Raw genomic sequence first — 21,411 nt, forward strand, 5'->3', positions numbered from 1 at the left:
TTTCTAACTAATCTATCTGTCAAATTCTTTCTAATAATATATCTTTCTTTCAACTAATCTATCATTCTAACTTTAAACTATAAACTTCTAACTTTAAACTTCTTCAAACTTTCTGGTGAGGCTTTCTCAAGCCAACTTAAATTCTCAACAAACTTTTTTTTCTAGTTTTATTTATTGTTGTGTTTAGTTGTTTAAATATAGTTCACTTTTGTTAATATTTGTGTTGAACATTATTTAATTTAATTTATTTACTGCTTTTTAATCCCATTTAACTTTTACTTATTTGTTTTGTAAAACTTTATTTACTGTTTTATTTTACCTTTTTAATTTATTATTTTAAAACTTTAATTTAATATTCATTATTGTTCTGTTAGCATAAAATAAAAACAAATTGAGAAATGCTTTTTTGATTTCTACATTTATTTTCCTTTTATTTCCCTTTTAAAATTAATTTAATATTCATAACTGTTATGTTGGAATAATTGTACAAAAAAGGAGAATTATTGCTGTTTTATTTGTAGTTTAGTAAACATTTCATCAGTACACTGCAACAAAAGAACGTATTCCTATAAAAATTTAATTTGCACTTTGTCATTTGTCACAGACATTTTTCAGCATAATAATGATTATTTTTGCATCCTTTTTAATTATATATGACAGATTTGAAGGTGTCTTAAATGAATGTAACTTTAAATTCTTTTTTTTGATTTAAATATCAATAAACTACAACTAATTGCATGCTTAAAATAAATATGAATACAACTACAAATAATAACATGCTTACCCTTACGAAAATTAACCATGGTTTTACTACAAATAAAACCAAAAAACCATGGTTACTGTAGTTAAACCATGGTAACCACAAATTAACCATGGTTTTGCTATATTAACCATAGTTTAACCATGGTATTTGTAGTAAATCTGTAGTTTTACAAATGGCAGTCAATACGCCAAAAAACCATGGGTTACTACAGTTTTACTATAATAAAACCATGATTATTTTTCGTAAGGGTAATCAGATTAAAATTAATACAACAGCTACTAAATAAGTAATAATAACAAAACACATTCATTCAAAACACTTTTATTTACAATGAAGTCAAAATTCTGCATGCATGCTGATTAATGCTACATGAAGGCAGTAATAGCGTCCCTCTCATATTCATGTAACACGTGGCCACATCCTCCTGAGGTTTTGTGAAGTTTCAAAGGCCATATTGCTGCACTGGCCCGGTCCTGAAGATTTGCCTTGTACAACGTTCGGAAGATTAGACCCTTCCGATCAGAGCAGGCCACACAACTCCTTGTCCAAGCTCTTTGTTTTCTCCAGACTGGACTACTGCTATGCTCCCTTGGCGGGTCTTCCGGCACGTACTATCAAGCCTCTGCAACTGATCCAGGATGCAGCAGCGAGAGTGGTCTTCAACGAGCCAAAGAAAGCCCACGTCACACCTCTCTTCATAATTTTGCACTGGCTACCATAGCTGTTCGCATCAGATTCAAGGTACTGATGTTTGCGTACAAGATAACCACTGGCTCTGCAGCAATATACCTAAAGTCGCTGATGCAGACCTACGCTTGCTTTCTGCAAGTGAACGATGCCTCGTGGTGCCATCCCAAGAGGCACAAAATCACTCTCAAGGACTTTTTCCTGGACTGTTCCCAGCTGGTGGATCGGCCTGCCTATCTCAATTCGAGCAGCGGAGGCTTTAACCCTTTTCAAAAAAGTGTCTAAAAACTCATCCTTGTCTTCAACGCCTGCCCAATTAATACTAGCATTTGCCTAATGCGTTGTTTTGTCAAAGTTAACGCCCTGCTGGCCCAACGTAGCAGATGACTGAAGTCTCTGTCTGCAGCCAAAGGATAGGTCTGTCAGAAGTGGGATTCGAACCCACGCCTCCAGGGGAGACTGCGACGCTAGCTGACGAAGGATAGTCCGACATAATTTCAGAAATGTTGAGCAATGTCGAACTGCGCAGCCAATCGCATCGAAGTGCTATGACATTTGGACCAATCGCGTCGAAGCGCCTTAACATTTCCAGCCAATCAAAAAGCGCAATTTATAACATTATCTTGACATTCGTGACATTTGACCAATCAGAGAGCAGGGGGATTTCGACGGCACGTTTCCACGTCTCACCGCTAGGTGGAGGGGTCAGCGCTTCTAGTCAGGTGTCAATCAAGTTGCCGAACCGTGCCGAAGGTGTACGAAAGAATGACATCATCCTCAGGGGGCGTGTCAGAGGTAAAAAAGGTTAATTACTCAAGTTTGTGACCTATGACAAGGGTCATTGTCGCGTAGTTCGACATAAAAAGTGGTACGAGATTTGTCAATGGGTGAGTGTTTGTTACCTTTGCATTATAGATGTATAAAAATAAAAAATAATCGTAATCGAACATTATTAGTATCTTGCTTTAGTGTATTTGCATAAGAGAACAACACATCAGGCTTCAAAACAAACATTTACCTGGTCCCATTCATTTGAACGATGTAATGTGATGGTTGTGTTATGTTATGGCTTTCAACAGTGCAAACCAGAGTGTGTAATAATTGTTTATAGACATTTATGTAATGTTGCAGGTATTTTAAGAAATGTTCCTGTCTTGTATCTTTCTCCTCTAAATAGAGATACCAGTTGTAACATTATATATAAGATAAATGTGACTTGTGTCCTAGAAATTAATGAATTAATGAATAAATATATGAATTTAATGAAGTTTTTTATGCTCTGTTAAGGGACTCACTTGTATTATGCATTATATTTGTTATAATGCTTACAGATAGAGAAATGTCAGATGCTGTCTCGTGGCCAAACAACCTTGCTTGGAGGTGTGCTGAAATGCGTGTTTTTTATTAGTATCATTAGTATATTTAATGAAGAGGTTTCTTTCTGAATTATGTATTAAGGTTTTTTTTTTTTTTTTTGGGTCGTCTTAAGCCTCTACTGGACCAGCACAAAGGGTGGTGGAAAAACCTCATGCTGCTGAAACAGCAAAGAAGGCCATGGAGCAGAGTCAGCCTGACCCCCAGCCTCATCCCATGCCCCTGCCCCAGCCCCAGCCTACTGCACCTGTGGAAGCAAGAGTTGCAATACAATTTTCTATGGTAAGAATTACTATTTAACTTTTTTAATAATACCACTATAAGAATGTGCTCATTAAAATTCAAGAAAGTTCAGAACGTAAGATGAAGAAAAAGAAAAAGCAAGAATGCTATGAGATGATGGCTGAGACCTACCAATTGTCACCCCCTCTTGTACAGTGGGGGAACCTGTTGTCTGCTGAATGGTCAGTTTGAATATCTCAGATTTGGTTTAAGTCACATGTCAAGGATAAATGTAGAATGTAACCTGTCTGCTTTCTCTCTGAGACTAGACTCATGTCCCTCATGGCATCTCTCTCTCAATACTTCTCATGTGTTAAACGCTACATTATCTTTTTTCTCAATCTCAGGTAACATACCACATAGATGCTGGCTATTATTAAATGTACACATATTAACAATTTTCCATCTTGCAAATACTATGTAGTAATTTCAGGAGTCAATACTGTTAATAAATATGAAAAAAAAAGTTGTCTTTAGCTGGATTCGAACCCGGGTCGAGGGGAGCACCTACAATAGAAAACAGTGTAATATAAATGCGCAAATTTACCGCGAAGAAGAAACCGGAAGATGTAATCACTTGCGCGCATGCTAATGAAGATCCGTCTTTGAACGTCAAATTTCACTCTTTCTTTTCTTCGTTTTTTCTTTCTCTTCTTCCCCTTGTCCTTTTATCTTCCTTCCTTCTTTCTTCCCTTCTTCTCCGTCTTTGACGGACTATTGTTCCCCAGCTTCAACGCAGCGCCTTAGACCGCTCGGGTCCATCCTGACACCCTTGCCTGGCCTAGAGATGGCCTGTTCGAGCCACACCTGAAACCAGGGACCTAGAAGCTACTTTTTCTCTGTTCGGGCCCCCCTTTTAGCCCACCGGCCTCGTTGGCGCAGTTAGGCAGCGCGTCAGTCTCATAATCTGAAGGTCGTGAGTTCGAGCCTCACACGGGGCAGGGTGGTTCTTTTTTCTGATAACTGAGAGAGCTTAGACCAGGGGTATCAAACTAAATTCCTTTAAGGGCCCGAGCCTGTAGAGAGTTGTTCCAACCTTCTCAAACACACAAGGCATGTAGTTTTTCAAATGAGCCTGAAGGGCATGATTAGTTGCATCAGGTGTGTTCTTTCAGCTTGAATCTAGGCGTGCAATCCTTTTATTTACAGTGTAGTCAAATTCTGCATGCATGCTGGCTAATGCTACATGAAGGCAGCAATAGCATCCCTCTCATATTCATGTAACACGTGGCCAACGTCCTCCTGAGGTTTTGTGAAGTTTCAAAGGCCATATTGCTGCACTGGCCCGGTCCTGAAGATTTGCCTTGTACAACGTTCGGAAGAATTAGACCCTTCCGATCAAGAGCAGGCCACACAACTCCTTGTCCAAGCTCTTTGTTTTCTCCAGACTGGACTACTGCTATGCTCCCTTGGCGGGTCTTCCGGCACGTACTATCAAGCCTCTGCAACTGATCCAGGATGCAGCAGCGAGACTGGTCTTCAACGAGCCAAAGAAAGCCCACGTCACACCTCTCTTCATAATTTTGGCACTGGCTACCAATAGCTGTTCGCATCAGATTCAAGGTACTGATGTTTGCCTACAAGATAACCACTGGCTCTGCAGCAATATACCTAAAGTCTCTGGTGGAGACCTACGCTTGCTTTCTGCAAGTGAACGATGCCTCGTGGTGCCATCCCAAAGAGGCACAAAATCACTCTCAAGGACCTTTTCCTGGACTGTTCCCAGCTGGTGGATCGGCCCTGCCTATCTCAATTCGAGCAGCGGAGGCTTTAACCCTTTTCAAAAGTGTCTAAAAACTCATCCTTGTCTTCAACGCCTGCCCAATTAATACTAGCATTTGCCTAATGCTTCGTTTTGTCAAAGTTAACGCCCCTGCTGGCCCAACGTAGCAGAAGACTGAAGTCTCTGTCTGCAGCCAAAGGATAGGTCTGTCAGAAGTGGGATTCGAACCCACGCCTCCAGGGGAGACTGCGACCTGAACGCAGCGCCTTAGACCGCTCGGCCATCCTGACACCCTTGCCTGGCTAGAAATGGCCTGTTCGAGCCGCACCTGAAACCAGGGACCTAGAAGCTACTTTTTCTCTGTTCGGGGCCCCCTTTAGCCCACGGGCCTCGTTGGCGCAGTTAGGCAGCGCGTCAGTCTCATAATCTGAAGGTCGTGAGTTCGAGCCTCACACGGGGCAGGGTGGTTCTTTATTTCTGATAACTGAGAGAGCTTAGACCAGGGGTGTCAAACTAAATTCCTTTAGGGCCCGAGCCCTGTAGAGTGTTGTTCCAACCCTTCTCAAACACACAAGGCATGTAGTTTTCAAATGAGCCTGAAGGGCAATGATTAGTTGGATCAGGTGTGTTCTATCAGGCTTGAATCTAAACTTCTGCAGGTCTCCGGCCTTCCAGGGACTGAGTTTGACACCCGTGGCTTAGAAAGAAAGAGTGAGGTTCTCTGTCCCCTTTCGTGTGGGTTTCCCTGTGTCTCCTGGGGGCAAAAGGCCACAGCTCCTCTTCAGGGCAGGTGAAATGATGCTTTGTGGAAAACTGTGAGGTTCCAGGTAAATTCCCTGAATCTCATCCAGCGACATTGCGTGTAGGCCCGTGCAATCCTTTTATTTACAGTGAAGTCAAAATTCTGCATGCATGCTGGCTAATGCTACATGAAGGCAGCAATAGCATCCCTCTCATATTCATGTAACACGTGGCCACGTCCTCCTGAGGTTTTGTGAAGTTTCAAAGGCCATATTGCTGCACTGGCCCGGTCCTGAAGATTTGCCTTGTACAACGTTCGGAAGATTAGACCCTTCCGATCAGAGCAGGCCACACAACTCCTTGTCCAAGCTCTTTGTTTTCTCCAGACTGGACTACTGCTATGCTCCCTTGGCGGGTCTTCCGGCACGTACTATCAAGCCTCTGCAACTGATCCAGGATGCAGCAGCGAGACTGGTCTTCAACGAGCCAAAGAAAGCCCACGTCACACCTCTCTTCATAATTTTGCACTGGCTACCAATAGCTGTTCGCATCAGATTCAAGGTACTGATGTTTGCCTACAAGATAACCACTGGCTCTGCAGCAATATACCTAAAATCGCTGGTGCAGACCTACGCTTGCTTTCTGCAAGTGAACGATGCCTCGTGGTGAATCCCAAAGAGGCACAAAATCACTCTCAAGGACCTTTTCCTGGACTGTTCCCAGCTGGTGGATCGGCCTGCCTATCTCAATTCGAGCAGCGGAGGCTTTAACCCTTTTCAAAAAGTGTCTAAAAAACTCATCCTTGTCTTCAACGCCTGCCCAATTAATACTAGCATTTGCCTAATGCGTCGTTTTGTCAAAGTTAACGCCCTGCTGGCCCAACGTAGCAGAAGACTGAAGTCTCTGTCTGCAGCCAAAGGATAGGTCTGTCAGAAGTGGGATTCGAACCCACGCCTCCAGGGGAGACTGCGACCTGAGCGCTAGCTGACGAAGGATAGTCCGACATAATTTCAGAAATGTTGAGCAATGTCGAACTGCGCAGCCAATCGCATCGAAGCGCTATGACATTTGGACCAATCGCGTCGAAGCGCCTTAACATTTCCAGCCAATCAAAAAGCGCAATTTATAACATTATCTTGACATTCGTGACATTTGACCAATCAGAGAGCAGGGGGATTTCGACGGCACGTTTCCACGTCTCACCACTAGGTGGAGGGGTCAGCGCTTCTAGTCAGGTGTCAATCAAGTTGCCGAACCGTGCCGAAGGTGTACGAAAGAATGACATCATCCTCAGGGGGCGTGTCAGAGGTAAAAAAGGTTAATTACTCAAGTTTGTGACCTATGACAAGGGTCATTGTCGCGTAGTTCGACATAAAAAGTGGTACGAGATTTGTCAATGGGTGAGTGTTTGTTACCTTTGCATTATAGATGTATAAAAATAAAAAATAATCGTAATCGAACATTATTAGTATCTTGCTTTAGTGTATTTGCATAAGAGAACAACACATCAGGCTTCAGAACAAACATTTACCTGGTCCCATTCATTTGAACGATGTAATGTGATGGTTGTGTTATGTTATGGCTTTCAACAGTGCAAACCAGAGTGTGTAATAATTGTTTATAGACATTTATGTAATGTTGCAGGTATTTTAAGAAATGTTCCTGTCTTGTATCTTTCTCCTCTAAATAGAGATACCAGTTGTAACATTATATATAAGATAAATGTGACTTGTGTCCTAGAAATGAATGAATGAATGAATAAATATATGAATTTAATGAAGTATTTTATGCTCTCTTAAGGGACTCACTTGTATTGTGCATTATATTTGTTATAATGCTTACAGATAGAGAAATGTCAGATGCTGTCTCGTGGCCAAACAACCTTGCTTGGAGGTGTGCTGAAATGCATGTTTTTTATTAGTATCATTAGTATATTTACTGAAAAGGTTTCTTTCTGAATTATGTATTAAGGGTTTTTTTTTTTTTTTTTTTTTTTTCTCCGTCTGAAGCCTCTACTGGACCAGCACAAAGGGTGGTGGAAGAACCTCATGATGCTGAAACAGCAAAGAAGGCCATGGAGCAGAGTCAGCCTGACCCCCAGCCTCATCCCATGCCCCTGCCCCGGCCCCAGCCTACTGCACCTGTGGAAGCAAGAGTTGCAACACAATTTTCAATGGTAAGAATTACTATTTAACTTTTTTAATAATACCACTTAAGAATGTGCTCAATTAAAATTCAAGAAAGTTCAGAACGTAAGATAAAGAAAAAAAGAAAAAGCAAGAATGCTATGAGATGCTGGCTGAGACCTACTAATTGTCACCCCTCTTGTACAGTGGGGGCACCTGTTGTCTGCTGAATGGTCAGTTTGAATATCTCAGATTTGGTTTAAGTCACATGGTCAAGGATAAATGTAGAATGTAACCTGTTTGCTTTCTCTCTTGAGACTAGACTCATGTCCCTCATGGCATCCCTCTCAATACTTCTCATGTTTTAAAGCTACATTATCTTTCTTTCTCAATCTCAGGTAACATACCACATAGATGCTGGCTATTATTAACTGTACACATTAACAATTATTCCATCATGCAAATACTTTGTAGTAATTTCAGGAGTCAATACTGCTAATAAATATGGATGACACTTCTATTCAGAAAGAAATGTTTTTAAAAACCTGCATTTACTTAAAATAGTAATATTAATATAAATCGTAATTCTTGCTATTATAACACATTCTGTCTTCTCACATTTTTGATTTACCAAACCAAGATTTACTGGCTCTCACATTGCTGCAGCAAAGCCAAATCTTAGTGTGGTCAGGAGACCTTCTCAGGTTGAAGACCAACCCAGCGCAGCAGTGTCTTGTGCCTCTATACCAAGCAGTACTGTCTCTGTAAGTAATGGCATAATGTATAAAGTATTCTATAAAGGCACTTTTCACGTTCCATTCTGTACGAATTATTAAACTTGTTCAATTTTTCTTTTAATACCAGAAACCATATTTTTGTCGATGTTTCAGGGTGTGCCAGTGTTCCAGGGTCTACAAATGGTTCAAAGACTGTCAGCGGTCCATAGGATGCCACTGTTACAGCCTATTTTGCAGAGCACCAATTCACAACCAGCTCCACAAACCATGCCCAAGAGACCCTACAAGGCAAACACTTGCAGGAAGTGTGGAAAATTCAAAAACCAGTGCAACGGGACATAGCCAGTACAGGGGCAAGGTGTATATACTGTCCACAGACTGAGAACATTACAAAAGAAAAGTGGTTAGAGTAAATCCGGAGAACCTTCTCCCAAATAATGTATACACTGTATATTTTTATTTATTGTTGTGTGTATATAGTTGTTTAAATATAGTTCACTATTGTTAATATTTGTGTCTAACATTATTTTATTTAACTTGCTTTTTTAATCCTATTTAACTTTTACTTTTACCTTTTTAATTTATTGTTTGAAAACTTCATTTAATATTCATTACTTTTCTGTTAGCATAATTGTAAAATAAATAAAAAAACAAATTGAGAAATGTGTTTTGATTTCTACATTTATTTTCCTTTTATTTCACTTTTAATTTTTTTTTTTGAAAACTTATATAAATTTAATTTGTTTAATATTCATTACTGTTAGGCTTGAATCTAAACTCTGCAGGTCTCCGGCCTTCCAGGGACTGAGTTTGACACCCGTGGCTTAGAAAGAAAGAGTGAGGTTCTCTGTCTCTCATATGCATGTAACACGTGGCCACGTCCCTCCTGAGGTTTTGTGAAGTTTCAAAGGCCATATTGCTGCACTGGCCCGGTCCTGAAGATTTGCCTTGTACAACGTTCGGAAGATTAGACCCTTCCGATCAGAGCAGGCCACACAACTCCTTGTCCAAGCTCTTTGTTCTCCAGACTGGACTACTGCTATGCTCCCTTGGCGGTCTTCCGGCACAAACTATCAGCCTCTGCAACTGATCCAGGATGCAGCAGCGAGACTGGTCTTCAACGAGCCAAAGAAAGCCCACGTCACACCTCTCTTCATAATTTTGCACTGGCTACCAATAGCTGTTCGCATCAGATTCAAGGTACTGATGTTTGCCTACAAGATAACCACTGGCTCTGCAGCAATATACCTAAAGTCGCTGGTGCAGACCTACGCTTGCTTTCTGCAAGTGAACGATGCCTCGTGGTGCCATCCCAAAGAGGCACAAAATCACTCTCAAGGACCTTTTCCTGGACTGTTCCCAGCTGGTGGATCGGCCTGCCTATCTCAATTCGAGCAGCGGAGGCTTTAACCCTTTTCAAAAAGTGTCTAAAAACTCATCCTTGTCTTCAACGCCTGCCCAATTAATACTGGCATTTGCCTAATGCGTCGTTTTGTCAAAGTTAACGCCCTGCTGGCCCAACGTAGCAGAAGACTGAAGTCTCTGTCTGCAGCCAAAGGATAGGTCTGTCAGAAGTGGGATTCGAACCCACGCCTCCAGGGGAGACTGCGACCTGAACGCAGCGCCTTAGACCGCTCGGCCATCCTGACACCCTTGCCTGGCTAGAGATGGCCTGTTCGAGCCGCACCTGAAACCAGGGACCTAGAAGCTACTTTTTCTCTGTTCGGGCCCCCTTTAGCCCACGGGCCTCGTTGGCGCAGTTAGGCAGCGCGTCAGTCTCATAATCTGAAGGTCGTGAGTTCGAGCCTCACACGGGGCAGGCTGGTTCTTTTTTTCTGATAACTGAGAGAGCTTAGACCAGGGGTGTCAAACTAAATTCCTTTAGGGCCCGAGCCCTGTAGAGTGTTGTTCCAACCCTTCTCAAACACACAAGGCATGTAGTTTTCAAATGAGCCTGAAGGGCATGATTAGTTGGATCAGGTGTGTTCTATCAGGCTTGAATCTAAACTCTGCAGGTCTCCGGCCTTCCAGGGACTGAGTTTGACACCCGTGGCTTAGAAAGAAAGATTGAGGTTCTCTGTCCCCTTTCGTGTGGGTTTCCCTGTGTCTCCTGGGGGCAAAAGGCCACAGCTCCTCTTCAGGGCAGGTGAAATGATGCTTTGTGGAAAACTGTGAGGTTCCAGGTAAATTCCCTGAATCTCATCCAGCGACATTGCGTGTAGGCCCGTGCAATCCTTTTATTTACAGTGAAGTCAAAATTCTGCATGCATGCTGGCTAATGCTACATGAAGGCAGCAATAGCATCCCTCTCATATGCATGTAACACGTGGCCACGTCCTCCTGAGGTTTTGTGAAGTTTCAAAGGCCATATTGCTGCACTGGCCCGGTCCTGAAGATTTGCCTTGTACAACGTTCGGAAGATTAGACCCTTCCGATCAGAGCAGGCCACACAACTCCTTGTCCAAGCTCTTTGTTTTCTCCAGACTGGACTACTGCTATGCTCCCTTGGCGGGTCTTCCGGCCAAACTATCAAGCCTCTGCAACTGATCCAGGATGCAGCAGCGAGACTGGTCTTCAACGAGCCAAAGAAAGCCCACGTCACACCTCTCTTCATAATTTTGCACTGGCTACCAATAGCTGTTCGCATCAGATTCAAGGTACTGATGTTTGCCTACAAGATAACCACTGGCTCTGCAGCAATATACCTAAAGTCGCTGGTGCAGACCTACGCTTGCTTTCTGCAAGTGAACGATGCCTCGTGGTGCCATCCCAAAGAGGCACAAAATCACTCTCAAGGACCTTTTCCTGGACTGTTCCCAGCTGGTGGATCGGCCTGCCTATCTCAATTCGAGCAGCGGAGGCTTTAACCCTTTTCAAAAAGTGTCTAAAAACTCATCCTTGTCTTCAACGCCTGCCCAATTAATACTGGCATTTGCCTAATGCGTCGTTTTGTCAAAGTTAACGCCCTGCTGGCCCAACGTAGCAGAAGACTGAAGTCTCTGTCTGCAGCCAAAGGATAGGTCTGTCAGAAGTGGGATTCGAACCCACGCCTCCAGGGGAGACTGCGACCTGAACGCAGCGCCTTAGACCGCTCGGCCATCCTGACACCCTTGCCTGGCTAGAGATGGCCTGTTCGAGCCGCACCTGAAACCAGGGACCTAGAAGCTACTTTTTCTCTGTTCGGGCCCCCTTTAGCCCACGGGCCTCGTTGGCGCAGTTAGGCAGCGCGTCAGTCTCATAATCTGAAGGTCGTGAGTTCGAGCCTCACACGGGGCAGGCTGGTTCTTTTTTTCTGATAACTGAGAGAGCTTAGACCAGGGGTGTCAAACTAAATTCCTTTAGGGCCCGAGCCCTGTAGAGTGTTGTTCCAACCCTTCTCAAACACACAAGGCATGTAGTTTTCAAATGAGCCTGAAGGGCATGATTAGTTGGATCAGGTGTGTTCTATCAGGCTTGAATCTAAACTCTGCAGGTCTCCGGCCTTCCAGGGACTGAGTTTGACACCCGTGGCTTAGAAAGAAAGAGTGAGGTTCTCTGTCCCCTTTCGTGTGGGTTTCCCTGTGTCTCCTGGGGGCAAAAGGCCACAGCTCCTCTTCAGGGCAGGTGAAATGATGCTTTGTGGAAAACTGTGAGGTTCCAGGTAAATTCCCTGAATCTCATCCAGCGACATTGCGTGTAGGCCCGTGCAATCCTTTTATTTACAGTGAAGTCAAAATTCTGCATGCATGCTGGCTAATGCTACATGAAGGCAGCAATAGCATCCCTCTCATATGCATGTAACACGTGGCCACGTCCTCCTGAGGTTTTGTGAAGTTTCAAAGGCCATATTGCTGCACTGGCCCGGTCCTGAAGATTTGCCTTGTACAACGTTCGGAAGATTAGACCCTTCCGATCAGAGCAGGCCACACAACTCCTTGTCCAAGCTCTTTGTTTTCTCCAGACTGGACTACTGCTATGCTCCCTTGGCGGGTCTTCCGGCACGTACTATCAAGCCTCTGCAACTGATCCAGGATGCAGCAGCGAGACTGGTCTTCAACGAGCCAAAGAAAGCCCACGTCACACCTCTCTTCATAATTTTGCACTGGCTACCAATAGCTGTTCGCATCAGATTCAAGGTACTGATGTTTGCCTACAAGATAACCACTGGCTCTGCAGCAATATACCTAAAGTCGCTGGTGCAGACCTACGCTTGCTTTCTGCAAGTGAACGATGCCTCGTGGTGCCATCCCAAAGAGGCACAAAATCACTCTCAAGGACCTTTTCCTGGACTGTTCCCAGCTGGTGGATCGGCCTGCCTATCTCAATTCGAGCAGCGGAGGCTTTAACCCTTTTCAAAAAGTGTCTAAAAACTCATCCTTGTCTTCAACGCCTGCCCAATTAATACTGGCATTTGCCTAATGCGTCGTTTTGTCAAAGTTAACGCCCTGCTGGCCCAACGTAGCAGAAGACTGAAGTCTCTGTCTGCAGCCAAAGGATAGGTCTGTCAGAAGTGGGATTCGAACCCACGCCTCCAGGGGAGACTGCGACCTGAACGCAGCGCCTTAGACCGCTCGGCCATCCTGACACCCTTGCCTGGCTAGAGATGGCCTGTTCGAGCCGCACCTGAAACCAGGGACCTAGAAGCTACTTTTTCTCTGTTCGGGCCCCCTTTAGCCCACGGGCCTCGTTGGCGCAGTTAGGCAGCGCGTCAGTCTCATAATCTGAAGGTCGTGAGTTCGAGCCTCACACGGGGCAGGCTGGTTCTTTTTTTCTGATAACTGAGAGAGCTTAGACCAGGGGTGTCAAACTAAATTCCTTTAGGGCCCGAGCCCTGTAGAGTGTTGTTCCAACCCTTCTCAAACACACAAGGCATGTAGTTTTCAAATGAGCCTGAAGGGCATGATTAGTTGGATCAGGTGTGTTCTATCAGGCTTGAATCTAAACTCTGCAGGTCTCCGGCCTTCCAGGGACTGAGTTTGACACCCGTGGCTTAGAAAGAAAGAGTGAGGTTCTCTGTCCCCTTTCGTGTGGGTTTCCCTGTGTCTCCTGGGGGCAAAAGGCCACAGCTCCTCTTCAGGGCAGGTGAAATGATGCTTTGTGGAAAACTGTGAGGTTCCAGGTAAATTCCCTGAATCTCATCCAGCGACATTGCGTGTAGGCCCGTGCAATCCTTTTATTTACAGTGAAGTCAAAATTCTGCATGCATGCTGGCTAATGCTACATGAAGGCAGCAATAGCATCCCTCTCATATGCATGTAACACGTGGCCACGTCCTCCTGAGGTTTTGTGAAGTTTCAAAGGCCATATTGCTGCACTGGCCCGGTCCTGAAGATTTGCCTTGTACAACGTTCGGAAGATTAGACCCTTCCGATCAGAGCAGGCCACACAACTCCTTGTCCAAGCTCTTTGTTTTCTCCAGACTGGACTACTGCTATGCTCCCTTGGCGGGTCTTCCGGCACGTACTATCAAGCCTCTGCAACTGATCCAGGATGCAGCAGCGAGACTGGTCTTCAACGAGCCAAAGAAAGCCCACGTCACACCTCTCTTCATAATTTTGCACTGGCTACCAATAGCTGTTCGCATCAGATTCAAGGTACTGATGTTTGCCTACAAGATAACCACTGGCTCTGCAGCAATATACCTAAAGTCGCTGGTGCAGACCTACGCTTGCTTTCTGCAAGTGAACGATGCCTCGTGGTGCCATCCCAAAGAGGCACAAAATCACTCTCAAGGACCTTTTCCTGGACTGTTCCCAGCTGGTGGATCGGCCTGCCTATCTCAATTCGAGCAGCGGAGGCTTTAACCCTTTTCAAAAAGTGTCTAAAAACTCATCCTTGTCTTCAACGCCTGCCCAATTAATACTGGCATTTGCCTAATGCGTCGTTTTGTCAAAGTTAACGCCCTGCTGGCCCAACGTAGCAGAAGACTGAAGTCTCTGTCTGCAGCCAAAGGATAGGTCTGTCAGAAGTGGGATTCGAACCCACGCCTCCAGGGGAGACTGCGACCTGAACGCAGCGCCTTAGACCGCTCGGCCATCCTGACACCCTTGCCTGGCTAGAGATGGCCTGTTCGAGCCGCACCTGAAACCAGGGACCTAGAAGCTACTTTTTCTCTGTTCGGGCCCCCTTTAGCCCACGGGCCTCGTTGGCGCAGTTAGGCAGCGCGTCAGTCTCATAATCTGAAGGTCGTGAGTTCGAGCCTCACACGGGGCAGGCTGGTTCTTTTTTTCTGATAACTGAGAGAGCTTAGACCAGGGGTGTCAAACTAAATTCCTTTAGGGCCCGAGCCCTGTAGAGTGTTGTTCCAACCCTTCTCAAACACACAAGGCATGTAGTTTTCAAATGAGCCTGAAGGGCATGATTAGTTGGATCAGGTGTGTTCTATCAGGCTTGAATCTAAACTCTGCAGGTCTCCGGCCTTCCAGGGACTGAGTTTGACACCCGTGGCTTAGAAAGAAAGAGTGAGGTTCTCTGTCCCCTTTCGTGTGGGTTTCCCTGTGTCTCCTGGGGGCAAAAGGCCACAGCTCCTCTTCAGGGCAGGTGAAATGATGCTTTGTGGAAAACTGTGAGGTTCCAGGTAAATTCCCTGAATCTCATCCAGCGACATTGCGTGTAGGCCCGTGCAATCCTTTTATTTACAGTGAAGTCAAAATTCTGCATGCATGCTGGCTAATGCTACATGAAGGCAGCAATAGCATCCCTCTCATATGCATGTAACACGTGGCCACGTCCTCCTGAGGTTTTGTGAAGTTTCAAAGGCCATATTGCTGCACTGGCCCGGTCCTGAAGATTTGCCTTGTACAACGTTCGGAAGATTAGACCCTTCCGATCAGAGCAGGCCACACAACTCCTTGTCCAAGCTCTTTGTTTTCTCCAGACTGGACTACTGCTATGCTCCCTTGGCGGGTCTTCCGGCACGTACTATCAAGCCTCTGCAACTGATCCAGGATGCAGCAGCGAGACTGGTCTTCAACGAGCCAAAGAAAGCCCACGTCACACCTCTCTTCATAATTTTGCACTGGCTACCAATAGCTGTTCGCATCAGATTCAAGGTACTGATGTTTGCCTACAAGATAACCACTGGCTCTGCAGCAATATACCTAAAGTCGCTGGTGCAGACCTACGCTTGCTTTCTGCAAGTGAACGATGCCTCGTGGTGCCATCCCAAAGAGGCACAAAATCACTCTCAAGGACCTTTTCCTGGACTGTTCCCAGCTGGTGGATCGGCCTGCCTATCTCAATTCGAGCAGCGGAGGCTTTAACCCTTTTCAAAAAGTGTCTAAAAACTCATCCTTGTCTTCAACGCCTGCCCAATTAATACTGGCATTTGCCTAATGCGTCGTTTTGTCAAAGTTAACGCCCTGCTGGCCCAACGTAGCAGAAGACTGAAGTCTCTGTCTGCAGCCAAAGGATAGGTCTGTCAGAAGTGGGATTCGAACCCACGCCTCCAGGGGAGACTGCGACCTGAACGCAGCGCCTTAGACCGCTCGGCCATCCTGACACCCTTGCCTGGCTAGAGATGGCCTGTTCGAGCCGCACCTGAAACCAGGGACCTAGAAGCTACTTTTTCTCTGTTCGGGCCCCCTTTAGCCCACGGGCCTCGTTGGCGCAGTTAGGCAGCGCGTCAGTCTCATAATCTGAAGGTCGTGAGTTCGAGCCTCACACGGGGCAGGCTGGTTCTTTTTTTCTGATAACTGAGAGAGCTTAGACCAGGGGTGTCAAACTAAATTCCTTTAGGGCCCGAGCCCTGTAGAGTGTTGTTCCAACCCTTCTCAAACACACAAGGCATGTAGTTTTCAAATGAGCCTGAAGGGCATGATTAGTTGGATCAGGTGTGTTCTATCAGGCTTGAATCTAAACTCTGCAGGTCTCCGGCCTTCCAGGGACTGAGTTTGACACCCGTGGCTTAGAAAGAAAGAGTGAGGTTCTCTGTCCCCTTTCGTGTGGGTTTCCCTGTGTCTCCTGGGGGCAAAAGGCCACAGCTCCTCTTCAGGGCAGGTGAAATGATGCTTTGTGGAAAACTGTGAGGTTCCAGGTAAATTCCCTGAATCTCATCCAGCGACATTGCGTGTAGGCCCGTGCAATCCTTTTATTTACAGTGAAGTCAAAATTCTGCATGCATGCTGGCTAATGCTACATGAAGGCAGCAATAGCATCCCTCTCATATGCATGTAACACGTGGCCACGTCCTCCTGAGGTTTTGTGAAGTTTCAAAGGCCATATTGCTGCACTGGCCCGGTCCTGAAGATTTGCCTTGTACAACGTTCGGAAGATTAGACCCTTCCGATCAGAGCAGGCCACACAACTCCTTGTCCAAGCTCTTTGTTTTCTCCAGACTGGACTACTGCTATGCTCCCTTGGCGGGTCTTCCGGCACGTACTATCAAGCCTCTGCAACTGATCCAGGATGCAGCAGCGAGACTGGTCTTCAACGAGCCAAAGAAAGCCCACGTCACACCTCTCTTCATAATTTTGCACTGGCTACCAATAGCTGTTCGCATCAGATTCAAGGTACTGATGTTTGCCTACAAGATAACCACTGGCTCTGCAGCAATATACCTAAAGTCGCTGGTGCAGACCTACGCTTGCTTTCTGCAAGTGAACGATGCCTCGTGGTGCCATCCCAAAGAGGCACAAAATCACTCTCAAGGACCTTTTCCTGGACTGTTCCCAGCTGGTGGATCGGCCTGCCTATCTCAATTCGAGCAGCGGAGGCTTTAACCCTTTTCAAAAAGTGTCTAAAAACTCATCCTTGTCTTCAACGCCTGCCCAATTAATACTGGCATTTGCCTAATGCGTCGTTTTGTCAAAGTTAACGCCCTGCTGGCCCAACGTAGCAGAAGACTGAAGTCTCTGTCTGCAGCCAAAGGATAGGTCTGTCAGAAGTGGGATTCGAACCCACGCCTCCAGGGGAGACTGCGACCTGAACGCAGCGCCTTAGACCGCTCGGCCATCCTGACACCCTTGCCTGGCTAGAGATGGCCTGTTCGAGCCGCACCTGAAACCAGGGACCTAGAAGCTACTTTTTCTCTGTTCGGGCCCCCTTTAGCCCACGGGCCTCGTTGGCGCAGTTAGGCAGCGCGTCAGTCTCATAATCTGAAGGTCGTGAGTTCGAGCCTCACACGGGGCAGGCTGGTTCTTTTTTTCTGATAACTGAGAGAGCTTAGACCAGGGGTGTCAAACTAAATTCCTTTAGGGCCCGAGCCCTGTAGAGTGTTGTTCCAACCCTTCTCAAACACACAAGGCATGTAGTTTTCAAATGAGCCTGAAGGGCATGATTAGTTGGATCAGGTGTGTTCTATCAGGCTTGAATCTAAACTCTGCAGGTCTCCGGCCTTCCAGGGACTGAGTTTGACACCCGTGGCTTAGAAAGAAAGATTGAGGTTCTCTGTCCCCTTTCGTGTGGGTTTCCCTGTGTCTCCTGGGGGCAAAAGGCCACAGCTCCTCTTCAGGGCAGGTGAAATGATGCTTTGTGGAAAACTGTGAGGTTCCAGGTAAATTCCCTGAATCTCATCCAGCGACATTGCGTGTAGGCCCGTGCAATCCTTTTATTTACAGTGAAGTCAAAATTCTGCATGCATGCTGGCTAATGCTACATGAAGGCAGCAATAGCATCCCTCTCATATGCATGTAACACGTGGCCACGTCCTCCTGAGGTTTTGTGAAGTTTCAAAGGCCATATTGCTGCACTGGCCCGGTCCTGAAGATTTGCCTTGTACAACGTTCGGAAGATTAGACCCTTCCGATCAGAGCAGGCCACACAACTCCTTGTCCAAGCTCTTTGTTTTCTCCAGACTGGACTACTGCTATGCTCCCTTGGCGGGTCTTCCGGCACGTACTATCAAGCCTCTGCAACTGATCCAGGATGCAGCAGCGAGACTGGTCTTCAACGAGCCAAAGAAAGCCCACGTCACACCTCTCTTCATAATTTTGCACTGGCTACCAATAGCTGTTCGCATCAGATTCAAGGTACTGATGTTTGCCTACAAGATAACCACTGGCTCTGCAGCAATATACCTAAAGTCGCTGGTGCAGACCTACGCTTGCTTTCTGCAAGTGAACGATGCCTCGTGGTGCCATCCCAAAGAGGCACAAAATCACTCTCAAGGACCTTTTCCTGGACTGTTCCCAGCTGGTGGATCGGCCTGCCTATCTCAATTCGAGCAGCGGAGGCTTTAACCCTTTTCAAAAAGTGTCTAAAAACTCATCCTTGTCTTCAACGCCTGCCCAATTAATACTGGCATTTGCCTAATGCGTCGTTTTGTCAAAGTTAACGCCCTGCTGGCCCAACGTAGCAGAAGACTGAAGTCTCTGTCTGCAGCCAAAGGATAGGTCTGTCAGAAGTGGGATTCGAACCCACGCCTCCAGGGGAGACTGCGACCTGAACGCAGCGCCTTAGACCGCTCGGCCATCCTGACACCCTTGCCTGGCTAGAGATGGCCTGTTCGAGCCGCACCTGAAACCAGGGACCTAGAAGCTACTTTTTCTCTGTTCGGGCCCCCTTTAGCCCACGGGCCTCGTTGGCGCAGTTAGGCAGCGCGTCAGTCTCATAATCTGAAGGTCGTGAGTTCGAGCCTCACACGGGGCAGGCTGGTTCTTTTTTTCTGATAACTGAGAGAGCTTAGACCAGGGGTGTCAAACTAAATTCCTTTAGGGCCCGAGCCCTGTAGAGTGTTGTTCCAACCCTTCTCAAACACACAAGGCATGTAGTTTTCAAATGAGCCTGAAGGGCATGATTAGTTGGATCAGGTGTGTTCTATCAGGCTTGAATCTAAACTCTGCAGGTCTCCGGCCTTCCAGGGACTGAGTTTGACACCCGTGGCTTAGAAAGAAAGATTGAGGTTCTCTGTCCCCTTTCGTGTGGGTTTCCCTGTGTCTCCTGGGGGCAAAAGGCCACAGCTCCTCTTCAGGGCAGGTGAAATGATGCTTTGTGGAAAACTGTGAGGTTCCAGGTAAATTCCCTGAATCTCATCCAGCGACATTGCGTGTAGGCCCGTGCAATCCTTTTATTTACAGTGAAGTCAAAATTCTGCATGCATGCTGGCTAATGCTACATGAAGGCAGCAATAGCATCCCTCTCATATGCATGTAACACGTGGCCACGTCCTCCTGAGGTTTTGTGAAGTTTCAAAGGCCATATTGCTGCACTGGCCCGGTCCTGAAGATTTGCCTTGTACAACGTTCGGAAGATTAGACCCTTCCGATCAGAGCAGGCCACACAACTCCTTGTCCAAGCTCTTTGTTTTCTCCAGACTGGACTACTGCTATGCTCCCTTGGCGGGTCTTCCGGCACGTACTATCAAGCCTCTGCAACTGATCCAGGATGCAGCAGCGAGACTGGTCTTCAACGAGCCAAAGAAAGCCCACGTCACACCTCTCTTCATAATTTTGCACTGGCTACCAATAGCTGTTCGCATCAGATTCAAGGTACTGATGTTTGCCTACAAGATAACCACTGGCTCTGCAGCAATATACCTAAAGTCGCTGGTGCAGACCTACGCTTGCTTTCTGCAAGTGAACGATGCCTCGTGGTGCCATCCCAAAGAGGCACAAAATCACTCTCAAGGACCTTTTCCTGGACTGTTCCCAGCTGGTGGATCGGCCTGCCTATCTCAATTCGAGCAGCGGAGGCTTTAACCCTTTTCAAAAAGTGTCTAAAAACTCATCCTTGTCTTCAACGCCTGCCCAATTAATACTGGCATTTGCCTAATGCGTCGTTTTGTCAAAGTTAACGCCCTGCTGGCCCAACGTAGCAGAAGACTGAAGTCTCTGTCTGCAGCCAAAGGATAGGTCTGTCAGAAGTGGGATTCGAACCCACGCCTCCAGGGGAGACTGCGACCTGAACGCAGCGCCTTAGACCGCTCGGCCATCCTGACACCCTTGCCTGGCTAGAGATGGCCTGTTCGAGCCGCACCTGAAACCAGGGACCTAGAAGCTACTTTTTCTCTGTTCGGGCCCCCTTTAGCCCACGGGCCTCGTTGGCGCAGTTAGGCAGCGCGTCAGTCTCATAATCTGAAGGTCGTGAGTTCGAGCCTCACACGGGGCAGGCTGGTTCTTTTTTTCTGATAACTGAGAGAGCTTAGACCAGGGGTGTCAAACTAAATTCCTTTAGGGCCCGAGCCCTGTAGAGTGTTGTTCCAACCCTTCTCAAACACACAAGGCATGTAGTTTTCAAATGAGCCTGAAGGGCATGATTAGTTGGATCAGGTGTGTTCTATCAGGCTTGAATCTAAACTCTGCAGGTCTCCGGCCTTCCAGGACTGAGTTTGACACCCGTGGCTTAGAAAGAAAGATGAGGTTCTCTGTCCCCTTTCGTGTGGGTTTCCCTGTGTCTCCTGGGGGCAAAAGGCCACAGCTCCTCTTCAGGGCAGGTGAAATGATGCTTTGTGGAAAACTGTGAGGTTCCAGGTAAATTCCCTGAATCTCATCCAGCGACATTGCGTGTAGGCCCGTGCAATCCTTTATTTACAGTGAAGTCAAAATTCTGCATGCATGCTGGCTAATGCTACATGAAGGCAGCAATAGCATCCCTCTCATATTCATGTAAACACGTGGCCACGTCCTCCTGAGGTTTTGTGAAGTTTCAAAGGCCATATTGCTGCACTGGCCCGGTCCTGAAGATTTGCCTTGTACAACGTTCGGAAGATTAGACCCTTCCGATCAGAGCAGGCCACACAACTCCTTGTCCAAGCTCTTTGTTTTCTCCAGACTGGACTACTGCTATGCTCCCTTGGCGGGTCTTCCGGCACGTACTATCAAGCCTCTGCAACTGATCCAGGATGCAGCAGCGAGACTGGTCTTCAACGAGCCAAAGAAAGCCCACGTCACACCTCTCTTCATAATTTTGCACTGGCTACCAATAGCTGTTCGCATCAGATTCAAGGTACTGATGTTTGCCTACAAGATAACCACTGGCTCTGCAGCAATATACCTAAAGTCGCTGGTGCAGACCTACGCTTGCTTTCTGCAAGTGAACGATGCCTCGTGGTGCCATCCCAAA

The 21,411-nt window shown here is 46.4% G+C and overlaps 19 non-coding genes across 19 annotated transcripts; 10 read left to right on the forward strand and 9 right to left on the reverse strand.

The window, feature by feature from the left end:
- The first annotated feature begins 3,973 nt into the window (after positions 1 to 3,973).
- On the forward strand, positions 3,974 to 4,047 carry trnam-cau (transfer RNA methionine (anticodon CAU)). The gene has a single exon. It is a non-coding gene; the product is annotated as a tRNA-Met (tRNA).
- A 989-nt stretch (positions 4,048 to 5,036) lies between these two features.
- Positions 5,037 to 5,119, reverse strand: trnal-cag (transfer RNA leucine (anticodon CAG)). Its single transcript has one exon. It is a non-coding gene; the product is annotated as a tRNA-Leu (tRNA).
- A 97-nt stretch (positions 5,120 to 5,216) lies between these two features.
- Positions 5,217 to 5,290, forward strand: trnam-cau (transfer RNA methionine (anticodon CAU)). The gene has a single exon. It is a non-coding gene; the product is annotated as a tRNA-Met (tRNA).
- A 4,709-nt stretch (positions 5,291 to 9,999) lies between these two features.
- On the reverse strand, positions 10,000 to 10,082 carry trnal-cag (transfer RNA leucine (anticodon CAG)). Its single transcript has one exon. It is a non-coding gene; the product is annotated as a tRNA-Leu (tRNA).
- Positions 10,083 to 10,178: 96 nt separating this feature from the next.
- Positions 10,179 to 10,252, forward strand: trnam-cau (transfer RNA methionine (anticodon CAU)). The gene has a single exon. It is a non-coding gene; the product is annotated as a tRNA-Met (tRNA).
- Positions 10,253 to 11,456: 1,204 nt separating this feature from the next.
- Positions 11,457 to 11,539, reverse strand: trnal-cag (transfer RNA leucine (anticodon CAG)). The gene has a single exon. It is a non-coding gene; the product is annotated as a tRNA-Leu (tRNA).
- A 96-nt stretch (positions 11,540 to 11,635) lies between these two features.
- trnam-cau (transfer RNA methionine (anticodon CAU)) lies at positions 11,636 to 11,709 on the forward strand. Its single transcript has one exon. It is a non-coding gene; the product is annotated as a tRNA-Met (tRNA).
- A 1,205-nt stretch (positions 11,710 to 12,914) lies between these two features.
- trnal-cag (transfer RNA leucine (anticodon CAG)) lies at positions 12,915 to 12,997 on the reverse strand. The gene has a single exon. It is a non-coding gene; the product is annotated as a tRNA-Leu (tRNA).
- Positions 12,998 to 13,093: 96 nt separating this feature from the next.
- On the forward strand, positions 13,094 to 13,167 carry trnam-cau (transfer RNA methionine (anticodon CAU)). Its single transcript has one exon. It is a non-coding gene; the product is annotated as a tRNA-Met (tRNA).
- A 1,205-nt stretch (positions 13,168 to 14,372) lies between these two features.
- Positions 14,373 to 14,455, reverse strand: trnal-cag (transfer RNA leucine (anticodon CAG)). Its single transcript has one exon. It is a non-coding gene; the product is annotated as a tRNA-Leu (tRNA).
- A 96-nt stretch (positions 14,456 to 14,551) lies between these two features.
- Positions 14,552 to 14,625, forward strand: trnam-cau (transfer RNA methionine (anticodon CAU)). The gene has a single exon. It is a non-coding gene; the product is annotated as a tRNA-Met (tRNA).
- A 1,205-nt stretch (positions 14,626 to 15,830) lies between these two features.
- On the reverse strand, positions 15,831 to 15,913 carry trnal-cag (transfer RNA leucine (anticodon CAG)). The gene has a single exon. It is a non-coding gene; the product is annotated as a tRNA-Leu (tRNA).
- Positions 15,914 to 16,009: 96 nt separating this feature from the next.
- On the forward strand, positions 16,010 to 16,083 carry trnam-cau (transfer RNA methionine (anticodon CAU)). Its single transcript has one exon. It is a non-coding gene; the product is annotated as a tRNA-Met (tRNA).
- Positions 16,084 to 17,288: 1,205 nt separating this feature from the next.
- On the reverse strand, positions 17,289 to 17,371 carry trnal-cag (transfer RNA leucine (anticodon CAG)). The gene has a single exon. It is a non-coding gene; the product is annotated as a tRNA-Leu (tRNA).
- A 96-nt stretch (positions 17,372 to 17,467) lies between these two features.
- On the forward strand, positions 17,468 to 17,541 carry trnam-cau (transfer RNA methionine (anticodon CAU)). Its single transcript has one exon. It is a non-coding gene; the product is annotated as a tRNA-Met (tRNA).
- Positions 17,542 to 18,746: 1,205 nt separating this feature from the next.
- On the reverse strand, positions 18,747 to 18,829 carry trnal-cag (transfer RNA leucine (anticodon CAG)). Its single transcript has one exon. It is a non-coding gene; the product is annotated as a tRNA-Leu (tRNA).
- A 96-nt stretch (positions 18,830 to 18,925) lies between these two features.
- trnam-cau (transfer RNA methionine (anticodon CAU)) lies at positions 18,926 to 18,999 on the forward strand. Its single transcript has one exon. It is a non-coding gene; the product is annotated as a tRNA-Met (tRNA).
- A 1,205-nt stretch (positions 19,000 to 20,204) lies between these two features.
- trnal-cag (transfer RNA leucine (anticodon CAG)) lies at positions 20,205 to 20,287 on the reverse strand. The gene has a single exon. It is a non-coding gene; the product is annotated as a tRNA-Leu (tRNA).
- A 96-nt stretch (positions 20,288 to 20,383) lies between these two features.
- trnam-cau (transfer RNA methionine (anticodon CAU)) lies at positions 20,384 to 20,457 on the forward strand. The gene has a single exon. It is a non-coding gene; the product is annotated as a tRNA-Met (tRNA).
- Positions 20,458 to 21,411: the final 954 nt, after the last annotated feature.

The sequence above is a fragment of the Carassius auratus genome, unplaced genomic scaffold (assembly GCF_003368295.1).
Source record: "Carassius auratus strain Wakin unplaced genomic scaffold, ASM336829v1 scaf_tig00214113, whole genome shotgun sequence".
Lineage (NCBI taxonomy): Eukaryota > Metazoa > Chordata > Actinopteri > Cypriniformes > Cyprinidae > Carassius > Carassius auratus.